The sequence below is a fragment of the Cetorhinus maximus genome, chromosome 20, assembly GCF_964194155.1.
Source record: "Cetorhinus maximus chromosome 20, sCetMax3.hap1.1, whole genome shotgun sequence".
NCBI lineage: Eukaryota > Metazoa > Chordata > Chondrichthyes > Lamniformes > Cetorhinidae > Cetorhinus > Cetorhinus maximus.
The window spans coordinates 372,055-381,314 of record NC_135898.1 but is presented as its reverse complement, the minus strand read 5'-3'; the positions used below and the strand labels follow the sequence as shown (position 1 = coordinate 381,314).

Here is a 9,260-nt window from a genome sequence, read left to right as displayed (position 1 = left end):
ATGTGGTGAAATCTCCTTGGATGTTTATTTTGTCATTGGTTAAAAATGTGAAAAATCAAACCCAAACGTCCTGCCCAATTTAGAGCAGAATTACAGCCCGTGACTCCGTATAGAATGGCCAACTTTCCGTTTAGATCAAAGGGGTTTGTTGTCATTGAAAATAAACAGACATCAGAAAACATTTCCTGAATTCTGTGCCGTGTGTTTCATGTCTACTGCTCTCTGAGACTGTACACCTCAATTTCCTGCTGAAACCTTTTACTTTACACCCCAGCTTCAAAGGCAGCAGTCATGATTGAGGTTCAGATATGGAGTCGAATATGTGGGAATCAGCGTTTGCTGCCTTCCACTTCAGGCTACAGGAATAATGCTCTGTTATATTAATTGATAGATCCTTTTAGAAGAGAAGCAACAAAGTGGTTGCTTATGGTCTAGTTGCAATATTGGTGTGAATGTTACAAACCCTGGTTCCCCCCCATCAGATTCCGCTCCCCATTATTTCCAGGGGTAATAGACGAGTGCCATGTCTCCTGTTCGGTATCTAACTATGGAGGCAATAGGAAACTGGCTCATCAATGTGACGTTAGATATCTTTCTTGCAGGGATTAACTTAAACTCTCAATTAGCCGTGAAAAGGAATTTTATAACAAGGGAACAGATCATTCCAACCAGCGAAACCTTCTGGGCCTTTACCCTCCAGCCAAGTAAATAGTCTCAATAAATTTACCCGCCTGGTATGAACATACCTGCCATTTTTTAGTCAACATCACATTTTTTCTTCTTTATTTTGGAATAATTTCTGACTCTGTGAATTGCACCAGTTCTCAATTGTCGACATAAAGATGTTCCTTCACCATCAATTCTAAATCCTTCTGAAATTGAATGCTTTATATCATGCGTTAAGTTCTTGGTCCCTCAACTAAGGGAAGCTACCTGCATCTATTTACCCAGTCCTCCTAAATATAAACCAGATGGGTACAACTCTAAAAATAAAATCAACCTGATATCAGTAACCAAACTACAGAGAGCCACGGAAATGTAGTTAAGACGGTTAAATAATAGTTCTGTTTGTAGATGGTTGTTTCCTTGGTTACACTGATTAATGTGAAGGTTAGCTTTGATAACTTGAACTGTATCCTAAACATCGGGGTAATGGAGGGGCAGATTCCAAACAAATAACTTCAGACTTCCAGACTGAAACACCTTCCACCCCACATATATTTTCCTAGCCAGCCAGGAAGGAGAGTATTTTTCTGTTTTGAATATAATGTAGTGCATACTATAAGGCACCTGTGTACGTGCAAAAGTGAAACTATGATCACGAAGCGCCGACGCTGATTAACATATTCAAAAGAACGGTTCCAATGGAAGGCTAAAACTACTAAATGAAATGCTAAACCTGGTTCTGAAGTAATGCATTAAACCAGCGGATGAAGGACGGAGTCATAATATACGTCGTGATAGATATATGACCTTGAGGAGATCGAGTTTATTGTTGGCATTAAATACTTTAATCTCAATAACAGGCACTGTAAAAAAAAGTTTATCAGACCATCCTATTGTGCTGTTTTTTCCCCTTTCTTTTGATCCTTGCCCTTTAAACGGGAAGCAACATGCTAAAGAAATTACTTTTAAAATGGCCTCAACCTACCATGTAACAATGGTAAGTTGTAGAATGAAATAATAAGGGGTTTTATTGGATCCATTCATTGTTTACTATTTCACCATTTTATGGGAGCTTAACTCATTTGATAACCGTTTGTGTCGTTCTGCTAAGGAACATACATCATCTTATTTAATATGATAGATACAAAAGCAACATCAGAGTTGCTGTTAAATGTTTAATTTATGGGTATTTATCAAGTGTAAAATTATCGTTAAAATCAATTTGTAGAGGTTTTATTTTAGCTTTAAAGCATTGTCTAGTAAACGGAAACAAACGTATACTGACTCAATGCTTTATTGTATATTCGGCCTCAGATACTGAGCTTAGCTTTTTGCTATGTTTGGATCGCCCACAGCAATTTGTGATGTAAGTTCCATTTCCCGCTTGCCTATTATTGTATCCTTAATAAACCTACGGCGCATCACCTCAGTGTTCGAGAATGCTAATGTAAACCTTACATGTACAATGGACTGTGAACTTCAATTATGAAAGAGCTTCATTTATTCACTGTGGTGACGTAACCATTTAGCCGTCACACTTTAATGTTCCACATAACCGTAAGGCTTTGCGAAAGACAAAGTCTAGAATATTACAGGACCCCGTGGCGGCCAGGATCTGCCAATCCGACTGGCGACCAGCTTCGGGGAACAGGCGATGGGCTGCTTTTGTTTCTGTGCAATAACTACATTTTCCTTTAACTGTTTTCACTCGGGAAATCCAACTTAAGACAGGATTCGGCCGAAGGTAAATGTTTTAATTATGCCAGGCAGCAATTCATCAGCAACCATCTAAAAACAAACATCAATGTTTCATCAACTACAGCATCCAAAATTAACACGTAAAACACAGTAATTGAAGGTTAACCCTTTACAGCACTGTTTCAAATTCATTTACATATGAATGTAGTTCCCTGGCCCTGTTTGTGCGTGTAGTCTTCTTGTGTTCGCTTGGATTCCTGTATTTCTATTTGACAGTCACTGAGTGCCCCTGGCCGGTGGAGGCAGTTCCGGCTCTAGACATTGCAAACGGGTAACGGTGCAATTTCAAACGTGGTCAGAAGCGTCTCCCTCCGCTTTGCTGCTGCTTGGAAGATTGGGGCCCATGTCCAAATCGAGCATAAACTGAACCATTGTTGTGCACTTCTCTCTGACCTGGGAACTTCGCTGTGTCACAGGTTAGTGACGACTAGTGGCCGGAAGCGAGAACTGCAACATAACCGCAGAAATTCACAGACTGTCAGGAAATACATTCTCTGCACTCGGATTGCCTCACATTTCAGTTGTAAGAATAAAAACAACCCATTCCTAATAAAACGCTTTCCGTTGTCGATTCTATATTTACAAACCTGCCCCGTTATATTTTTACTCTGGATTGAACAGTGGTTCTATGCGATTTCCCAGGATACCATCTACATTCTTTGAACAAAATAAAAACACAATAAAACAAAGAACCGAGGGCAATGCTGAAAGTTTCACAGAAAATATTCGCATGGGAAGGGAATGAAATTCCTGAAGAATAAAGCTGAATGAAAGCCGGAAAATGGAAAGAGTCAGCAGGTCTGGCCGGGAGTTTCTGTGCAGCGGGGAAGCTTGGATTAACGGATCAGCTCTGGGATCTTTGTGTAGACCTGAAATGTTGACCCTCCATTTCTCTCCTCACAGATGTTACCGGACCTGCTGAGTCTTTCCAGCAACTTCTGTTGTTATCTCAGATTCCCAGCGCCTGCAGCACTGAGTCTCGCTTTCTGAAGACTACAACAACCCATGAGCAGGAATTGAAGTTTAAATAAGGAACAGGAAGTGTCGGAGCGAAAAGGTTCGGAGAATCAGTGAATTTCGCTGAATCCGAGTAATTTCCTTCCGGTTCCACGGTACAGTTCACGGAATGTCATAATTATTAACAATGCGGAAACAAGCCTGTATTTTTATTCGAATTAGACCCGCCTGTATTTTACAAGTAAAATGCCGCCGATCCGCTTGAACTTCACTTGCACACTTAAAGTTAACCACTTCACTAATTTAGAGGTTGCTGACTATGATGGGCGGGAATCGAAACCGGGAAGTAACCATGCTGACCACTATACCACCATCATTGACTGGTCAGGAGGTTTGGACATATTTTCCCAGATTTTATTACTAAACCGTTCCCTATTGGTAACTAGTATATTTTCAACCACCGTCAAAAATTAATGATGCACAACACCCAATAATGAATCACCTTCTCTTGGACTGAAGTGATAGTTGATAACTGCAATAGCTGATGGGGTTCACATATGGCTATTCCTGAAGCTCACACCAGTCATTCAGTAGAGTTAAATGAAAAGTGCAATTATTGTTCACAAGGTTCAGACCGAGCTCTTTTATATCTCCACTCACCGATTAATGACACAATTTCCATTACGTAACTCTTATTCTGTCCGCCCCCTCACCTCCCCCCTCCACAAATCCACTCATTCACTGAAAAATTATACATTCCATCGTGTGACACCATTTCAAATATAACACATTCTCGGGGCAAAGAGTGCAAACACGAAGGAATTAAGAGGAATCTGCCTGAAAAACTGCTTTGACCTCAGCTAGAGTATTGTGCCCAATTTTCGGTGCCTCCACTTAGGAAGGATATGAAGCCATTATAGAGGGTGTAGAAAAGATCCAAGAGAATGGTTCCATGGATGTGGATCTTCACTTGCATGGATAGATTGGAGAGGCTGGGACTGTTCCCCTTGGAGAAGAGAAGGCTGACAGGAATTTGATAGACGTATTCCAGATAATGTGTCTGCAGGATAGTTTAGATAGGGGGAAGCTGTTGGCAGAGTTGTGAAAAATGGTGCACAGATTTAAGGTGATTAGCAAAAGAAGCAAAGGCGACATGGGGACAATCATTTTTGTTCAGGCTAGACTCTGAAATGCACTGCCTGAGAGTTTGGTGGAGACAAATTCAATCATGGCTTTCAAAGCAGAATTAGATCATTACCTGAAGAGAATGTTGCAACGTCATTTTCAGGACAATGGGGAAAAGGCAGTGGAGTGGCAGCAGTGAATTGCACTGGTAGAGAGTTGGTACAGACACAACACGTTTCGCCTGTGCTGTAACCTTTCAATGATTCTAATGTCTTGCATTTTTATACCGCCTTTAATGCAGAGAAACCTCCCAATGTGATTAAGAAGAGAGATACCAAGAAGAAAAATTTTGACGCTAAGACACAAAAGGAGATATTAAGTCAGATTTAAAAAATCTTGGTCCAAGTGACAGATTTTAAGTAACATCTTAAGAAGATTGGGAGCTGGAGAAACAGAGAGCAGAGCATTGCATTAGGAAAGTCTCAAGTTAGGAAATACATGGTATGAGGGTTCCAGGAGCAGATGAGGTGAGGCAGGGACGGAGTTGGTTGATATATGGGATATATGAAGCACAGTATTTTATTCTAATATCAATCCCCTAATCTGTATAAACATTGTGTCTAACACTGTGCAGTTTCACTTGGGGAGATTTTGGGAGGCGAGAGGTGGGGGTGGAGGTGGGGGGGTGGGAGTGGGTGGGGGGGGTGGTGGTGCTGTGGCGGGGGCGGGGGAAGCGAGATGGTGGGCAGAGGCGAGGCGGGTGGTGCTGAAATGTGCACAGTCTCAGCATTTTTGCTACAATTGTATTTCTGGAACGTTATTTCCTTTTTATATTTTTAAATAATCTGAAGTTGAATTTGAACAATAGACTGCGACCCTTTAGGGTTTCCATAGATGACGTTCAATTTGGGATAATTTCCTGCAGTACAATTGCTGTCCATAAGGGCATTAATATCAATCATTCCTGCCACAAGTTTCACTGAGAGGGATGAAGAGTCAGTAAACAGAGAGGAGTGTCGCAGTTGTTCTGTTCCTCACTCTCCAACTCCCGGCCTTTTAGTGAGGACTCGGTCTCCCAGGAAATGTGCTGTCCCCAGTTCTGCGCGATTCCAGGCTTTTAACACTGGACTGACTGACAGCTGATGATCCAAACTCCAATATCTGGTCGCTAGCGAGATCACAGCCGGACATTGCCCCCAGTGGGAAGGATTCAATAATGATTAAACAGTGGGTTCAGTTCAGAAACTGTTTATTAGCTCGAACAGGGAGATTAATGCGGCTCTTTGCGGCTATCAGGAGGTTTCTGACCCACAATAATTCATACAGTAATAGAATGATGCAGCACAGAGGGAGGTCATTCGGCCATCTTGCCTGTGCGGGCTCTGTGAAAGAGGTATCCAATTAGTTCCACTGCTCTTTCCTTCCTCCATAACTCTTAGCCTCCCAGCATCACGGATTGATTGAATTCCAATCTGAAAGTTATTATTGAATCTACGCCCAATTTCCTTTCAGGCTGTGAATTCCAGATCAAAATAATCCGCTGCAACAAATAAACTCTTATCATCTCCCCCTCTGATTATTTTGTTATTTTTTTATCCTCTGGTTGCCGCCTCTTCTCTCAATGGAAACAAATAATTCTCATGTGCTTCAGCATGCCTTCAACATTTTGATCAGCTCCATTAAAAATCCTCTTAACTTCCTCGGCTGCAAGAAGCACGCCCCAGCTTCCCACATAACTGGAGCCTCGCATCTCTGGCATTATTATAGTAAATCTTCTCTGCACTATCTCTCGCACCTTGACATCTTTCCTAAAGTGTGGTGCCCGGAATGGGTGATAATAATCCAGCTGGGCTCTGATCAGTCAGTCAGAAAGATTCAGATTGCCGTCCCGTTTCTGGTTTCCAACTCCGGGAGGGCTCCGAATTTTAAAGGTCGCGGACTGACTGTTCCTGACCCTGCCTGTCACGGATATGCAATCGTTACATACACTCACTGTCTCCTCGAAACCAACCGTTATCAAATTCTAATATCAATTTCCAATCCTCTCTTTATTTATAATAAATGCGGGGGTGGGGGGGGGGGGGGGGGGGGGGGGGGGTTTGAACGCCGGCCTAGCGCGTGATATGTGGGGACACGAAGCACTATACTAACGAGGAACAATGTGAAGATGGTACTGCACTGATCGTGGGATGATTGAATTTCTACTATTCAACAAGTCTGTTCATATGTGCGTTGATAAGCATTATAAACTCCAGGTTGGAATAGAAACTCTGTCAGTTCACTTGGATAAGGTATCCTATCATCCTGAATTGATTCTCCCACATCTTGAAACAGATTAAAGATTAAACATGAAATAAACAGATTGAACAGCAATGTAAATAACTGGAGACTGGTGTTAATATTTAAATCAAAATGACATAAAATTAACAATAAATGTAGCTCGCTGCTCCTTAGAATTTATTTATTAGATTAAAATTAACACAAACACTCAATTGATCTGCTGCAGGCTCCTGTAGTTCAGTGTGAGGCGTTGCAGATTGGGCCAGATCGGTCTGTGAAGGAATTTGATCCCACGTTCAAATCCATTTGTGACCAGTTGTATTGAGAGTGGTGGCGAGATGCTTGGGACAAAAACCGATGAGAGTGTGACTTTCCAGCCTGGGGATTAGAGGGAGAAAAACACCAGGGATCAGTGTAAGTGCACCGTGTGTATTAATAAAGTTACAACTAATACTCATGACAATGTATAATTTCAGAGATCTGGTTGCTCCAAGCACGATCTGATGCATCTGGTACTTACTCTGGTTTCTGCATTTTAGTCCGGGTGCATCAAAGCAACAGGCTATAGTTTCACTTTTGAATCTTCCAGTTTATTATTCAGGTTCAGGTCCATCAATGACCTATTTTTATTTTATTTTATGCTATTTTATTTATATTTTATTTCATGGTTATCAGTCATAGATTAGTTGGGAGGATTTTTATTTGAGAGTCCAAAGGTTCTGGGTTGAAGTCTCACCACAGGGTTTCAGTGCAAAATATTCAAAGCTGACCCTCCAGCCCGGTCCTGAGGGAGTTCTATACTGTCTGTGGTACCATCTTTCAGATTGGACATTAAACTGAGGCCCCTACTGCCTACACTGGATGTGGCACTATTTAAGGAAGAGAGGACACATGGCCACGCGTGGGTGATACATTGTCTGAGTGAGTTGTGGGGAGTTTGTTTCATGTGCCCCCTACAGTTGGTCAATTTGCTTCCTTGTCTCCAAACGTGGTGAGTGCAACCTTCTGTTCCTTTATTTGTGTAAATTATTGAGCAATTTTAATGAATAAGGTTGTACAGAAATGGCAGGACTGATGGTGTGCCATGACTGCAGTTTATGGGAATCTGTGGGATGCGCTATCATCCCAGACAACCATATCTGCAGAACGTGTCTGCAGCTCAGGCAGCTTCATTTCTGAGTTGTTGAGCTTGGAATCTGAGGTGCGGACACCAGGAAAGGGGAGAGTTATCCGGACATTTTGTTCCAGAAAGTGGTCACTGGTTAGGGACAGGCGGGTGTGACTGCGAGTCAGGCAGGTAAGGTGAACCAGCATGTATTGATGGAGGAGTCTCAGCCCCTGACTTTTTCCAATAGGAATGAAGTGCTTGCTATCTGTGTGGGTGAGGAAAAGGACTGTAATGTGGATGAACAAATTGAACATGGCAGCATGTGAAGGATGCGATTGCAATGGGGAGACTGAAGAGGAATGCCGTACTGTTATGGGGTAGCATATACAGGGGGATATAAAGAGTTCTATGCTCTCGAAAGTGTGAGTCCAGGTGGCTGTGCTGCCTACCTGGTTCCAGCGTTGAGGACGTTTGCTCTGGGCTGGAGGGGGAACTTGCAGTGGGAGTGGGAGGATCCAATGGTTTTGGTCCACGTTGATACTAACGGCGTTTGGAGGGCCAAGAATGAAGTTCTGCTAAGACAGCATGGGCAGCTCGATGCTAAATTAGAAAGCACAATGGCACAAATAGAAATAAAAGTTAGATGAAGTTGCCATTATGCAGACGTGGCTGCTGGGTTACCAAGGCTGGGAACTGAATGGCCGAGGGTATTCTCCATTTATGGACGATAGGCAAAAAAGAAAAGAAGGTGGGCTCGCACTATTAATAAAAGATAGAATCAGTAATTTAATGAGAGAAGATCTTAGATCAGAAAATCAAGGTGTAAAGTCATTTTGTTTGAACCTAAAAAAGAGCAAGAGATAGAAAATATTGGTAGTTTATAGGCCACCAAATTGTAGTGGTAGTGTAGGGCATTCTATGAAGTAGGACATTAGATGTGCATATAATAAGGGTAACATAGTAATCATGGGGGTCTTCAATCTGCAAATAGACTGGGCAAACCTAATTAGCACTAATGCTGAGGAGTACGAAATCCTGGAATGTTTACATGATAGCCTTCTACCTCACAACGTCGACAAACCAACCAGAGGCTGTGTTATTTATATCGAGTATTGTACAATAAAAACGGGCTAATTAATAATCTCGTTGTAAAGAAGCCTTCCGGGAGGAGTGACCGTAATATGGTTTAATTTTAAATAAGGTTTGAAAGTGTTGTATTTCAATCCACAACTTGGCCTTTAATCAAAACATTTGAAACTACTAAGTTATGAGGGGCAATTTGGCTTGACGTAGATTGGAAAATACATTCAAATGTATGATTGTAGACAGGCAATGGATAGCATTTCAAGAAATAATTCACTGTTTG

At 41.9% G+C, this 9,260-nt stretch overlaps 1 long non-coding RNA gene across 1 annotated transcript; it reads right to left on the bottom strand.

Annotated features, from left to right (window-relative positions):
- Window positions 1-2,144: 2,144 nt before the first annotated feature.
- LOC144694620 (uncharacterized) lies at window positions 2,145-2,707 on the bottom strand. Its single transcript, XR_013579785.1, has 2 exons — window positions 2,561-2,707; window positions 2,145-2,454 (listed from the first exon to the last, which is right to left on the bottom strand). It is a non-coding gene; the product is annotated as an uncharacterized LOC144694620 (long non-coding RNA).
- Between the last annotated feature and the right edge of the window lie 6,553 nt (window positions 2,708-9,260).